This window comes from Hemiscyllium ocellatum, chromosome 24 (genome assembly GCF_020745735.1).
Source record: "Hemiscyllium ocellatum isolate sHemOce1 chromosome 24, sHemOce1.pat.X.cur, whole genome shotgun sequence".
Classification (NCBI taxonomy): domain Eukaryota; kingdom Metazoa; phylum Chordata; class Chondrichthyes; order Orectolobiformes; family Hemiscylliidae; genus Hemiscyllium; species Hemiscyllium ocellatum.
Genome location: NC_083424.1, coordinates 13,555,728 through 13,570,484, shown reverse-complemented (window position 1 = coordinate 13,570,484; position 14,757 = coordinate 13,555,728).

Sequence of the window (14,757 nt, the reverse complement as noted above, 5' to 3'; positions counted from 1 at the left end):
GGATGCTGGAAAACTGAATTTAAAACAAGCAGTGCTGGAGAATCTCAGTAGGTCTGGCAGCATCAATGGAGAGAAGAACAGAGTTAATGTTTTGAGTCCAGTATGACGTGTCTTCAGAACTCAATTTTTTACTCAGTCTTATATTGTTTTACAGAGTGAAACGTTCCAAGCTTATACTTCCCAAATTGAATACAATAAATTTGGTTGATCGGAGCTTGAACTTTGCCATAAAGAGCAACACGTTGTTGAAACTTTTCCTTTTGCACTTATCAGGCCAACTCAGCAATATCAAATTTCAAACAATCACAGCAATTTAATATAAGGGAGGCAATGGTCAGGTGGTATTATCACCACACCATTAGTTTAGAGATTTAGGGTAGTGTTCGGGGGTAAAACTCATCTGATTCACTGATGGCCTTTAGGGAAGGAAACTTCCATCCTTACCTGGGGTCTGGCCTACATGTCATTCCAGACCTACAGCAATGTGGTTGACTCTTAACTGTCCACTGGACAATTAGGGATGGGCAATAAATGCTGCCCTTGCACTCATCCCTTTACAAGCTTGCAATATGGCTCATCAATGCTTACGCGAAACAACACTCATGAACAGGGACCTGTTCTCTGCATGTAAAGGATTTAAGCCTTTTGGGAATTACCTTGGATTTGTTGAACCTATAGTTTATCATTGCTTTTGCAATGGCTTCAGCTAATCAGAGTTGACTCAGCACCCTTTTCTCCTGTAGTGTAAGTTGCTATGATTAGTTTGAAATTTGACATTCTTGCATGTCTTCTGGTGAACATTTTTAACAATGTTGGTAATTAATATGCAATTAACTTTGGCCAAGTGAAGAATAAAGTTCCCTCTGTTGTAACTGCCAATGAACCTGAGGCTAATAGCTGCTACTGTTACAGTACATGCTCAAACCAGTCAACATATCCAAATCTCCAAGCTTCATAAATCTTCTACATATTTAAAATTGTTTTGTAAAGTTGTGTTTTTCCTTAGTTGAAGTATTTTGCAGCAGTGCCTCTCTAATGATTAATTTTTGCTCATCCCTCATTCTTTGATGTTTGCCTTTGAAGCAATTTACTTTTATCCCAGTTGGGTAATTAATATACACAGAATCACAGAATTGTTACAGTGCAGACAAAACCATTCTGCCTCTTATGTCTATGCCAGTTCACTAAGTGACCATATCCCTTCGTGCCTTCTACTCATAACTCTGCATGTTATTCCTTTACAAATGACCATCTAATTCTGTAACTCTGTCTTAACAGCTTCGATTGAACCTGCCTCCACAACAGACTCAGGCAGTGCTTTCCAGATCTTCACCACCTATTGCAAGAAGAAGTTTAACCCATGTCACTTTTGCTTCTTTCATTGCACATTTGTTGATCGCTTTGTATTCAATGGATCATAGTGGTTGCATGACTTATATTGTGGACATTAGCCTGATTACTTTTGAAGTACAATTGCTTTCTTGAGGCTCTGATATTGGAACGCCAATGCAATTTCTTGAAATGCAGTTTACAATAGCACGGCATTATTTATTGCTCATCCCTTATTACCTGGAAGCATTGGGTCAACCAATCAGGGTGGGACTGGAGACATGTTTGAAGCTGGAGAAGTGAAAGTGTCAGATCTTCTGTCCTGAAGGGGCTTCATGAATCACTTGGGTTTATACAATAATCCACTAGCTATCGTGATCCATTTCTTTCTGATAGAAAGATCAAGATTCATTGAATTTAATTTTTGAACTTGCCATGGCAGGAGTTGAACTCTTGACTTCACGTTCTAGTATCGTAAGCAGGATTGCATTTCTATAGCATCTTGCACAATCACAGCAGACTCCAAAAAACCTTACAGCCCTAAAAGTACTTTTGAAGTATGTGTTATTGCAATGCAGGAAATGTAGCAACCATTTTGCATGCAGGAAGTTTCCATTAACAGCTGGAAATGACTGGTGGTGACAGAGACATGCTCCCTTTGTTGCCATAGGCAACAGAATAGAAATGGAATTCAGCAGTGTCTGGGAAGCACAGGGGGATCAGAAGCGCACTTTGAGGTTAAAGCTGTGAAAAACTCAAGAATTCACTGGCGCATAACCTGCAACTCAACAGCAGTTTTGACATCAGGCTGTTATTCTTAAACCTAACTTTTCAATTATTAACTTCTCCAGAATAATCCCCATTATTAACCTTCTCGATCATAATCCCCATTATTAATCTTTTCCAGCATAATCTCAATTATTAACTTCTCCAGCATAATCCCAATTATTAACTTCTCCAGCATAACCCCAATTACTAACCTTTTCCGGCATAATCCCTATTATAAACCTTCCCGATCATAATCCCCATTATTAACTTTCTCCATCATAATCCCAATTACTAACTTCTCTAGCATAATCCCCATTATTAACCTTCTCCATCATAATCCCAAGTATTAACCTTCTCCATCATAATCCCCAATTATTAACCTTTGCCAGTATAATCCTCAATTATTAACCATCTCCATCATAATCCCAATTATTAACCTTTGCCAGTATAATCCTCAATTATTAACCTTCTCCATCATAATCCCAATTATTAACTTTCTCCATCATAATCCCCAATTATTAACCTCTCTAGCACAATCCCCAATTATTAACCATCTCCAGCATAATCTTTGAGTTGTTATTTGCCTGGAGCAAATTTGGGAATTCAATTTGTGACTGTGTAGTTGAAAGGAATTTCTCTATTTCCTGCAAAACCAAAAGCCATCTTGACGTCTCCACACAGATTGAGTGACTGATGCCCACAATCTTGTTTGTTAAAGGTGGGAGCAACTGTGCCGATCACATTGCAGACGAGAACTCAGAGACTGGCAAAGCAAGGGTCATCACTGTGTAGTGCAACACAAGGAAGAGAGAGGCAATGATAAAGGATATCAAACAAGTGAGTCCCACGTGTCCCGAGATTTGACTGCGTCGGTCTCTGGTGTCTATGGAACATTGTCAGTTCTTGAGAAAGGAGAAAGAAAGAAGGAAAGAAAGCAGGTTCAATTAAGTTAAAAATCACACATCACCAGGTTATAGTCCAACAGGTTTAATTGGAAGCACACTAGCTTTTGGAGCATCGCTCCTTCATCAGGTGATTGTGGAGGGCTCAATCGTAACACAGAATTTATAGTAAAAATTTGCAGTGTGATGTAACTGAAATTATACATTGAAAAATTGATTGTCTGTTAAGCCTTTCATCTGTTAAGCTAGTGTGCTTCCAATTAAACCTGTTGGACTATAACCTGGTGTTGTTTGATTATTAACTTTGTACACCCCAGTCCAACACCGGCATCTCCAAATCATAGGTTCAGTTGAGGTATTCAAAAGGCCTTTGTTGCTATGCAAGCAATCAGTTAATACTCAGTGCATAATCATTCAATACATCAGTCCCTACAGTATGGAAGGAGGCCACTCAGCCCATTGTGTCCACACTGATCCTCTGAAGAGCACTCCACTCAATTCCCCAGTGCATAACCCCATGTCTACCCAGACTACACATTCCTGCACACTACAGGGCAATTTACCACCTAACTGCATATCTTTGGATTCTGGGAGGAAACTGGAGCACCTAGAAGTAAATCGCACAGATGCAAGGAGAACATGTAAACACCACACAGACAGTTACCCTAAACTGGAATTGAACCTGGGTTCCTGGCACTATAAGGCAGCAGTGCTAACTACTGAGCCACAACATTCAAGGCTATGTGGAGAATTACACGAACTTACAATGCCCATTGGGAGAGTTGGTGCAGACATAATGGGTCAAATGGCCTTCTTCTGTGATGTAACAGTTCTGTGAAATGGATGCAGTATTTTAATTAAAAATGCTGGTTAGACATCTATCTGAGAATAATTCGGCTGAATTGTCCCAAATTCCTGGCTTGGAGGGGGAATGGGAAAGGAGGGGCAGACTAGTCTGTGCTAAAAGATGGGCAGAGTGGGTGAGGGGACTGGGGGTGGGAGTGCAGTGAGAGGGTAGAGTGTAAAGGGGCAAAAAGGCTACAGGAAAGTAGGGGAAATTCTGGTTTATTCTTTAATGAAATTAGGATAGTTTTTTCATTTGGAATAATTTCATTGCCTCACAGGAATTTTACCAGTGGTAAATGATTCATCATGAGGGATTTCCCCCTCAATCCAAGGGATCTGCAGTGTTTCCTTCAGATATCAAACAAACGAGTCCTGCATGTCATGAAATTTGACCTCACCATTCTACAGTGCACCGGAACGTCCAATCTCTGGTTACTGTTTGAAAGAGAAAAATTGTGATAATGAGTCAGGGATGACATTTCACCTGCTGCTAAAATTCTTTACTTGATGTGAAAATCTGCCCAGCTTCTTGTCAAGTCTTTTATTCAATGAACATTTCCAGAGCAGTGGGCACTGCAGGTTGTGTTGTGAAGGTAGTATTTGGTACATGTACATCTCTTCATGATAAAATGTCATTTACTGTTTAAGATGAATGATCATTTAGGCCCCATGTTTGTGGAATTGAACTCAGGAATCTGTTGGGGGGTTTTGACTGAGGGAGGGGAAAATATTGAAGCAGATTGTTAAATGCAGCAATCCAGAAGTTGCTCCAGCCTTTCATTCAGTTGCTGAACTGCAAAATCGAGATCATTTGTGTCATTTTGTCAGAAGCGATGATGCACGAGTGCTCAGAAAGCCTGGTAAATGAGCTGTTCAGGGTGTTTACAGAGCGGTTCGGAGAAAGGTAGAGAGTGCAGTCGTTCAACTGTAAGTAATAGGTCCTTTCAGAACCTCTCGGTTTAAGATTTCAAAATGTGCATCATGAGACCCCATGAAAGGAGTAGAAAAGACCAGTTATTATCCAAGAAAGGTATTCTGTTACCTCTACTTAGCTCAAGCTCTCCTGCAGTTACCAAACCTGTAATAGTCAAGCATTCATCATGGAGGAGACAGGAGGCGTGTGGGTGAATTTGACTTCTCTTTGATTCTTTTTCTTTTCCAGACGTGTTTTATTCCTGAGCATCAAATCAGAGAAATTGTTGAGTACACTGATCCTCCTATTTCATAGCGGTGCTTGTATTTATCTCTTCCTCTGTGTCAGCTATGGAGATAAACTCCACATTTATGCTGTCACTGGAGAATGAATTCTTCACAAGAGAATCCTCAACTGCCTCTGGAGGTATCAACCTTCAGAACAAGGGAGAAGTGAGTGCCCTGGTCAGGATGTGTGTTAACGTTGGACTGCTGAGCTGCAGTTTCTCTCTTAACTATTTAAACATCTGCTCTGTAATCAATACTTCTGTCCCTTGATACAAATGGGGTGTATCTTGTCTATGTTCTTGTCTTGGCAGTGGTGTTTTACTTGAGGCGTTAATAATAGCCCTATTATAATTTGTTTTAATGGGTTCATAGCAGACTTTAACATCCATGTATATTCTGTTAAAATGCTGGATAATTCCAAAGAATGATTTACAAAATAAAACTTGCTGTTTTATTGACAAAGAGGTGGCAATATGAAGTGCAAATACCAAAAGTACAATAAATCTTAATGGACATAAAATTGGCTAGCTACTCTGTGTTAGACTGGAAACCTCTGTAGAGCATAATGAAGAGAGTCCTTTTCTTTGACCTAGTGAATTCACCCTCTTTGTTCTCTTCTGATCAAATTTTCATTCACTGCCAGGGAGGATTTGTCTCCTTGAACTCTTCCGTTTAATCAACAGTTTTTGAAAGAACTCTGTTATTTCAAGCCTCAGCTCTCAAACCCTTTGAGTGTCAAAAATAGCACTTCTGCTAAGTCCTTGATGAAGAGGTTCCAGGACTAACAACTTTGAAATCGCATCCAATTAAGAACTGAAATTAAATGCCGCACATGGACTGGCGAGTATCTAAGTGATGAATCATTCATGATGCTGTACGTCCAAAACCTCGCAAGGGCAACATTATTCGAATAAAAGGCATGTTTAACAAATAAATTGGGAAAAATACATAAATTGGGGCAACTGATTGCACAATCCCATCCATAAGTGAAGTTTGTGACAGGTTGGGGACAGAAAGAATATGCATGTGCACACACTGTTTCATTTCAACAAAATAAGTGACAGCTCTTGGTGGGTTCATATTTTTAGGACAGTACCTTGATGAATCAGAATCAGTGTGCTTGGTTGAAAATTTAAACAAAGCCTCGCAGTTAATTGTCTATCGTTATTAACTGGCGTACGCTCCCATGGTAACATCTCTTCTATCTCCACTTGCCGAACAATCAGGAAAGCTATTGTTTTCTTCAGTCACAAGATGAGAACCTTGCTGGTTAGCACTTACTGACCATCCCTACTTGCCCAGAGGACAGTTAAGAGTCAACCACATTACTGTACAATCAGACTCTCCACAGTCATTTCAATCAGTGCATTGGTGCTTGCTATCTTATTCTTGTCCAGTCTCATGGCTGTGGGCCTGGAGTCACATGTAAGAATGGCTGCTTTTGTCCCTCAAGGCCATTAGTGAACCAGATGATTTTCTGCTCCCTAACAATTGGCAATGGAAATATGCTTATTACTAAACTCATAATTCCAGATTTTTATTGAATTCAAATTCCACCATCTGCTATGGTGGGATTTTAACCCGGGTTCCTGTAAAATCACCTGGGTCTCTGGATTAATTGCCCAGCAGTAATATCATTAAACCATCACTTTCCCTCTCCTCTTATCCAGTATTAGTGCAGGATTTTCCCTTAAATTGGAATTCTTGTGAATTGTCCAGATGAGTGCAAGATGAATCATTTCAACAAAATGTGACCATTTTTTCAGAAATCCACAGGTTAATGGTGTCTCTGGATAAGGTGCACCAACTATAAACTCCTGCTGAAAGGATTCACATAAAAAGAGGCAGTACTCTTGTTGGCACCTGATGTGCTCTATCTTTCACCTCAATTTCAGCTCTTCCCTCACCTCAGGTGTACACATTGATATTATTTTGATGAAGTGCCCATTCTATGCCTAGCGTGGCTTCCTTTTCCAGTTTAGTGTTTCCATTGAAATTACCTCTTGTTCCATACTGACCAGGGATAAGTTTTTCATAAACTTTGATGAGAATCACTTTGGGCCACTTTCTGATCACTAGCCCTCTGCTTGCTTGCCAATAGAATCTGTCTCAGGTTCTACGATATATGTGTCTTCAGACATCTACATGACGGCAGCAGTGGATTTAACCAGATTCATGAATGCTCTGAGATAGTTTGCTTCTTATAGCAGCAGCAAGCAGCAGGATCCTGTGTCACCTGTGAGGCGGAAGCCATTGCATTCACCCTACGCCCAGGAAACTCGGCCTCTCCACTGTTGTTCCGATCAGAGTGTTGGTGGTTGATGTCTTGCTTCCTCATTCTTGTCCAGTCTCATGTCACAGTTATTACTTTATTCCCTCTCTGCTCACCTATAGAGCCCATGCAGACTGGAGATCGGAAGAAGTTGGGAATGAGGTAGCACAAGTACTGTAAGGACCTTGGCAGCATGGTAGCTCAGTGGTTAGCACTGCTGCCTCACAGCACCAGGGACCCAGGTTTGATTCCAGCCTCCGATGACTGTCTGTGTGGAATTTGCACATTCTCCCCGTGTCTGCATGAATTACCTCTGGGTGCTCCGGTTTCCTCCCATAGTCCAAAGACTGTACAGGTTAGATGAATTGGCCATGCTAAATTGCTCATAGTGTTCAGGGATGTGTAGGCTAGGTGCATTAGTCAGGGGAAATGTAGGGTTTGGGCCTGGGTGGGATACTTTTTAGAGGGTCAGTGTGGACTTGTTGGGCCAAATGGCCTGTTTGCATACTGTGAGGATTGACAGAAGCAAGAGGCAACACCTTTAGGGGAAAGGGAAGAGTTGGAGGCTGAAATGTTATCAAAGCTTTGCTTAGACCACAACTTATCCATGATCCTGTTTGCTTCAGGAAGGATGTGAGGCCACTTGAGTGGGTGCAGAGGAGATTGATCAGAATGACTCCAAGGATGAGGGATTTCAGTGCAAGATTAGATTGAAGATACTGCATTTGTTCTCTTCAGACTAAGGATTTCAGGGGAAGTTTGGTGGTGTTTATTTTATACATGGGCCTGTCCCTTATTGTCTTTGAGAAGGTGGTAGTGAGCTTCCTTGTTGAACTACTGCAGTCCATGTGCTGTACATGGTCCAACTGAGCCATTAGGGAGGGAGTATGCAAGGTGATGACAAGTCTGGATAAGGCACACTGGGAATAACAGTGATAATTCAAGGACCAGAGAACATAGATTTAAAGTTTTGGACAAAAAATGCAGTGGGAAGGTAATATCAAACTTATTTTGTACAGCAAGATCCGGAAATTGCTGCCCACAGATTAAGGACAGTGGAACAATAAATGATTTCAAAAGGTAATTAGATGGGCACCTAAAGGAAATTAACTCGCAAGCTTACGTAGATAGAATGTGGGAATGGGATTAATTAGATAGCTCCATGGAGAATTGGTTTAGATTCAATGGGAGTGTATAGTTTCCTTCTGTCCCATAAGTGACTATAACACAGATAATGTAATGGGGACTGTTTTGCAGGTTGGATCAGTACATTATTTCACCCCTGGGACCTGGATTTGAATATAAACCAGTCTAACAGGCGATAAACTTGTTCTGCTAGCTGCCAAGGACCTTTGTGAAATGAGTTTCCGTTTGTTCAGTGCTGTTTTTTATGGGCAAGAAGCCTTAACATTAAAAAGTGCAAAAACAGAAATTGCTGGGAAAATTCAGCAGGTCTGGCAGCATCTGTGGAGAGAGAGCAGAGTTAATGTGACCCTTCTTCAGAAGCATTCTGAGTTTGCCCAGGAATCTGACCGTATTAGAAATCCCTTCACAGCCTTGGCATTGCATCCAAGGCTCAATGCTTCTGAAGAAAAACATCAGATCCAAAACGTTAACTCTGATTTCTCTCCACAGCTGCTTCCAGACCTGCTGAGTTTTCCCAACAATTTCTGTTTCAGTTTCTGATTTACAGCATCCACAGTCTTTTGGCAGAAAATTAAAAGCAGCTGATTTTGGCATTGAGCCTTGGGATGTGATGGCAAGGATTTGAAGGGATTTCTCACACGGTCAGGTTTTGATTGGATAAATGAGGAGAAACTGGTTGGGTTGGCACATGGGTAACCTGAGGGCACAGATCACAGATAATTGGCTAAAGAACCAAAGGAGAGATTTCATTTTTTATATGCAGCGCATTGTTGTGATCTGGGAAGGATGATGGAAGAAGGTCCAACAGTTACCTATAAAGATGGATTGGATAGAACTCTGTAAAAGTAAGATTTACAGAACTATGTGAAAGGAATGGGTGGATGGATCACACTTTCAGAAAGTCAGGACCAGCACAATGGCCCAATGGCCTTCATCTGTGTTTTGCACCATTCCACAATCTAATCAGCTTTGACTGGGCCTGTTTTGTCTGGAGTGTCGGAGGCTGAGGGACGACCTGATGGATGTTTATAAAATCATGAGGGGGGTGGATAAGGTAAATAGACAAGGTCTTTTCCCTGGGGTGGGGGAGTCCAGAACTAGATGGCATAGGTTTAGGGTGCGAGGGGAAAGATTTAAAAGGTAACTTTTACACTCAGTGGGTGGTGTATGTATGGAATGAGCTGCCAGAGGAAGTGGTGGAGGCTGGTACAATTACAATATTTAAAAGGCATCTGGATGGGTATATGAATAGAAAGGATTTAGAGGGATATACACGAAATGCTTGGAGGGTCGGTGTGGACTTGCTGGGATGAAGAGCCTGTTTCCACACTGTAGGAATCCTAAGTTCTCAAAAATGGTACTATATTAATTCAGGATGTTTGGTCAGTGTGGACGGGTTGGACTGAATGGTCTGTTTCCGTGCCGTACAGCTCTATGACTCTATGACTGCCTCAGCTGGGTTTAAACCTGAAGGAGTAATTTCTTACCACTTTAGCATCAGTAGGCACTGGGCTACACTTGCATTGATACACAGTTATGGTATCAGATTCCTGTCCTGTGTCCAGAGCTGAAGAGAAATGGAATCCTCTGAAGAAGGTAGACTGAGTTTTGCTTCTCCAGAATGCTAAGCAGAGAAGATTAGAAGTAGAACCTATTATGTACACGTTTTGTAAGCTTTATTTATTGAGATACACATAATAAACATGCATCTCTAAACCAATCAACCACGGTTTCAATCTGCTCCTTTATATTGGAGCACAAATGAATCCCCCATTAATTCCCAGCATCTGCATACAATTAAACACTTAGTTACTATACAATTATCATCAACAGTTGGATTTTGCATTCTTGTAACTTGTGCACTGCCAAACCACTTTAAAGTTTGTATATTATATGGTATATTCACATCAATATAAGTCTTTAAAATTATTCTCAAAACAACGTGTTCAGCAATTTTATTACACAGCTTGAACCCAGACACACCTGAGTTAGAGATAAGGACACTACCATTGGACTACAAGAGCCCTCATTGATCTCAGTTTTTTTGCATAGTTCGTTTTTTTTGCATAAGTTTACATGTAATTATAACAACGTGCTTTCCCCTACCTGATACATAAAAAGACAAAGCTCCTATATGAAGGGACAGAATTCTTTGAGAAATCTGGGGTTCAGAGAAAGTATGGAAAAGGAACCGAAGAAAGAAATGTCAGTGGTCTCAGTGTGAAGGACCACTTCCACCTCCCAAATGTATGATTGGGGATATGGCACATCAGCCACACAAAGACCTCTAGAACCCTTGGCCAGTGACACAAAATTTCCTAGGTGGACAATCATACTCATTAGTGAGTGATTGATTTGAGAATGACATTCTCTACTTAGACTCCCTACAATGTGGGAGCAGGCTATTTGGCCCATCAAATCCACACTGAGTCTCTGAAGAGCATTCCATCCAAACCCACCCCCGACCATACCCCTGCATTCTCCATGGGTAATTGACCTCACCTACACATCCTGGGACACGATAGGCAATTTACCACAGCCACCTAACCTGCAGAGTGGGAGGAAACCAGAACACCCAGACCTGAGGAAATTATGCAGCCTCCACACAGACCATCCCAAAGCTGGATTTGGACCTGGGTCCCTGATGCTGTCAGGTAGTAGTGCTCACCTCTGTACCACCAGGAAAGGTATAGGAATTTGTGCGCTTCTGTTCATCTCTGAGTCCTCTTCCCAGCCATTTAAGTGTAAACACAGTGTAAAAAGACCACTGCTGCTGACTTGGTCAAATACCTGAGTGAATCAATGACAACATTACACTGTGGTAGTCTTTCTTCATAGCATTTCTCTTGCCGCTCCTGGACTGAGAAGGTGAAGCCAATTGTAGATTGTCCAGTTCTGAAAGCACACTAGGGTGGAGCATGGATGTATCCAGTCAAGATCTGGGACTGACAAAGGGAACGTGAGTAAATACTTACCCCACACTGCGCAGCAGGAACATGCATCGATTGGTGCAGGAACTGCTAGCCCTCCCACTCCACCAAGGACATGCAGGTCCTGGGCCTCCTCCATCGCCATTTCCTTACCACCCAAAACCTGGAGGAAGAACGCCTCATCTTCCTCCCTGGAACCTTCCAATCACAAAGGGATCAATGTGGATTTCACAAGTTTCTTCATTTCCCCTCCCCCCACCTTACCCCAAATCTAACTTTCCAACTCGGCACTGCCCACTTGAACTGTCCTACCTGTCCACCTATCCACTCCAGCCCCCGCACTGACCTATCATCATCACCCCCTAACTTCATCTGCCTATCGCATTCTCATCTACCTTCGCCCCCCTGCCCCACCTCCCTCCCATTTATCTCTCAGCCTCCTTGGGCCACCCTCTCCATTCTTGATGAAGAGCTTACACTTGAAACGTCAATTCTCCTGCTAATTGAAATGCTGCCTGACTGGCTGTGCTTTTCCAGCACCACACTCTTTGACTCTGATCTCCAGCATCTGCAGTGCTCACTTCCTCCCCCTTGTATGAGATCATCCCTGTTTGTATCAGGTACACCCAGGGGCAGTGTTCCCTCAGCCCAGCTGAGACAGAGAAGCTTGTGTAGATGCTGGTTTCTGTGCTTGGTGAGTTCAGATGGGATAGAACGAGCATCTTGGGTTTTACACTGGGAAAGCAAGTCAAATGTTTTGCGAAGTTCCTTCTGTTTGAACACACACACACACACACACACACACACACACACACACACACACACACACACACACACACACACACGTGTGTACATAGGGTATACAATGGGTGTACAAGGCAAACAAGCTGTATTGGGCTCTCAACAACAAGGTTAGGAAATGTAGGTAGCCTAGAGGAAGCAATACATTCTGCCCATAGGTGGTGTATAGTTAGCACAAGTCGATTTTTACATATGGTAGCTCAGTGGTGAGCACTGGTATCTTGTAGTGCCAGGGACCAGGGTTAAATTCTAGCCTTAGGTGACTGTTTCTGTGGAGTTTGCATATTCTCCAAGTGTCTGTGTGGGTTTCTTCTGAGTGCTGGCTAGGTGGATTAGCCATGGGAAGTGTGGGGATTGGGTGAGTCTGAGTGGAATCCTCTTTGGAGGGTTGGTGTAGACCTGATGGACAGACTATCTGCACTGTAGGGATTCTAAGACTCTTTCTGCCTGTCTTTATCAGCAGCAAATGCCATGCCTATGAGCAATGGGGATCCTGAGACCCACCAGGTGATGATTAATGCAGAGTTGAGCACTATGGCATCAACCATCATCTTATAAACAGAAAGTTGATGAGTCCAAATGTTTATATTTAACAGGCTTTGTGAGTGGGAAATCATGTCTCACAAACTTGATTGAGTTTTTTGAAGAAGTAACAAAGAGGATTGATGAGGGCAGAGCAGTAAAATGTGATCTATATGGACTTAAGTAAGGTGTTTGACAAGGTTCCCCATGGGAGACTGATTAGCAAGGTTAGATCTCATGGAATAAAGGGAGAACTAGCCATTTGGATACAGAACTGGCTCAGAGGTGATGGTGGAAGGTTGTTTTTCAGACTGGAGGCCTGTGACCAGTGGAGTGCCACAAGGATCGGCGCTGGGTCCTCTACTTTTTGTCATTTACATAAATGATTTGGATGCGAGCATAAGAGGTACAGTTAGGAAGTTTGCAGATGACACCAAAATTGGAGGTGCAGTGGACAGCGAAGAAGGTTACCTCAGATTACAACAGGATCTTGACCAGATAGGCCAATGGGCTGAGAAGTGGCAGATGGAGTTTAATTCAGATAAATGCAAGGTGCTGCATTTTGGGAAAGCAAATCTTAGCAGGATTTATACACTTAATGGTAAGGTCCTAGGGAGTGTTGCTGAACAAAGAGACCTTGGAGTGCTGGTTCATAGCTCCTTGAAAGTAGAATCGCAGGTAGATAGGATAGTGAAGAAGGTGTTTGATATGCTTTCTTTTATTGGTCAGAGTATTGAGTACAAGAGTTGGGAGGTCATGTTGCGGCTGTACAGGAGATTGGTTAGGCCACTGTTGGAATATTGCGTACAATTCTGGTCTCCTTCCTATCGGAAACATATTGTGAAACTTGAAAGAATTCAGAAAAGATTTACAAGGATGTTGCCAGGGTTGGAGAATTTGAGCTATAGGGAGAGGCTGAACAGGCTGGGTCTGTTTTCCCTGGAGCGTTGAAGACTGAGGGGTGACCTTATAGAGGTTTACAAAATTATGAGGGGCATGGATAGGATAAATAGACAAAGTCTTTTCCTTGTGGCCGGGGAGTCCAGAACTAGAGGGCATAGGTTTAGGGTGAGAGGGGAAAGATATCAAAGAGACGTAAGGGGAAACTTTTTCACGCAGAGGGTGGTTCATGTATGGAATGAGCTGTCAGAGAAAGTGGTGGAGGCTGGTACAATTGCAACATTTAAGAGGCATTTGGATGGGTATATGAATGGGAAGGGCTTGGAGGGATGTGGGCCAGGTGCTGGCAGGTGGGACTAGATTAGGTTGGGATATCTGGTCAGCATGGACGGGTTGGACCGAACGGTCTGTTTCCATGCTGTACATCTCTATGACTCTATGACTCTATGTCATGATTAAATGCACTTCCTGTGGGCAAAGCTTTGTTTCCTGCTGAGGTTTGTGTGAGCTTTTTAATCATTCATTTCCCAGTTTGAATGGGAAACACAATTGTCCAGCTTGTCATGTAGGTTAGCCTGCGGGGTCCCTGGATATCTGTGCAATACTTTCTTACGGACCTTTCATTTTGTGCTTGAAATCTGAAATAATGGTTTTTAATGCAGTTGACTTTTTCGCGTGATCGTTTTGTGTCCGTTAATGCCTTTTCTTAGAGGTTTATCTTCAAGGTGTGAGAAACTGTGAAGTCTGGGGCGATGGAGTTGATGGCTATCTGTGTCAAAAGCGGTATCTGCTGAATCTTTTCAATGTTTACAATCAGCAAGAAGAGTGTCCTTTAAATCTGACAGCTTCAGGCTTAAGACAATACAAGAGACAATCCAAGCTTGAAATTGAGCTCTTTAAAAAAACACACACAAATATTTGTGACCCTTTAGGGTACTGTAGTTTTATTGAAGTGTCAGAATGGTGAAACAGCTGTGGCAGGAAATTCTAATATTTTAACAAATAAAAGCTTATTTCAGAGATTGGCTGGGCCAGGAGGTTTTACTTCATTGTGAATTCTACATAGAGCAAGAACAATAGCCGTAAAATTGTCTGAAAATGATCAACTTTTGAATAATGCAAAAAAAGTGATCATTACTTG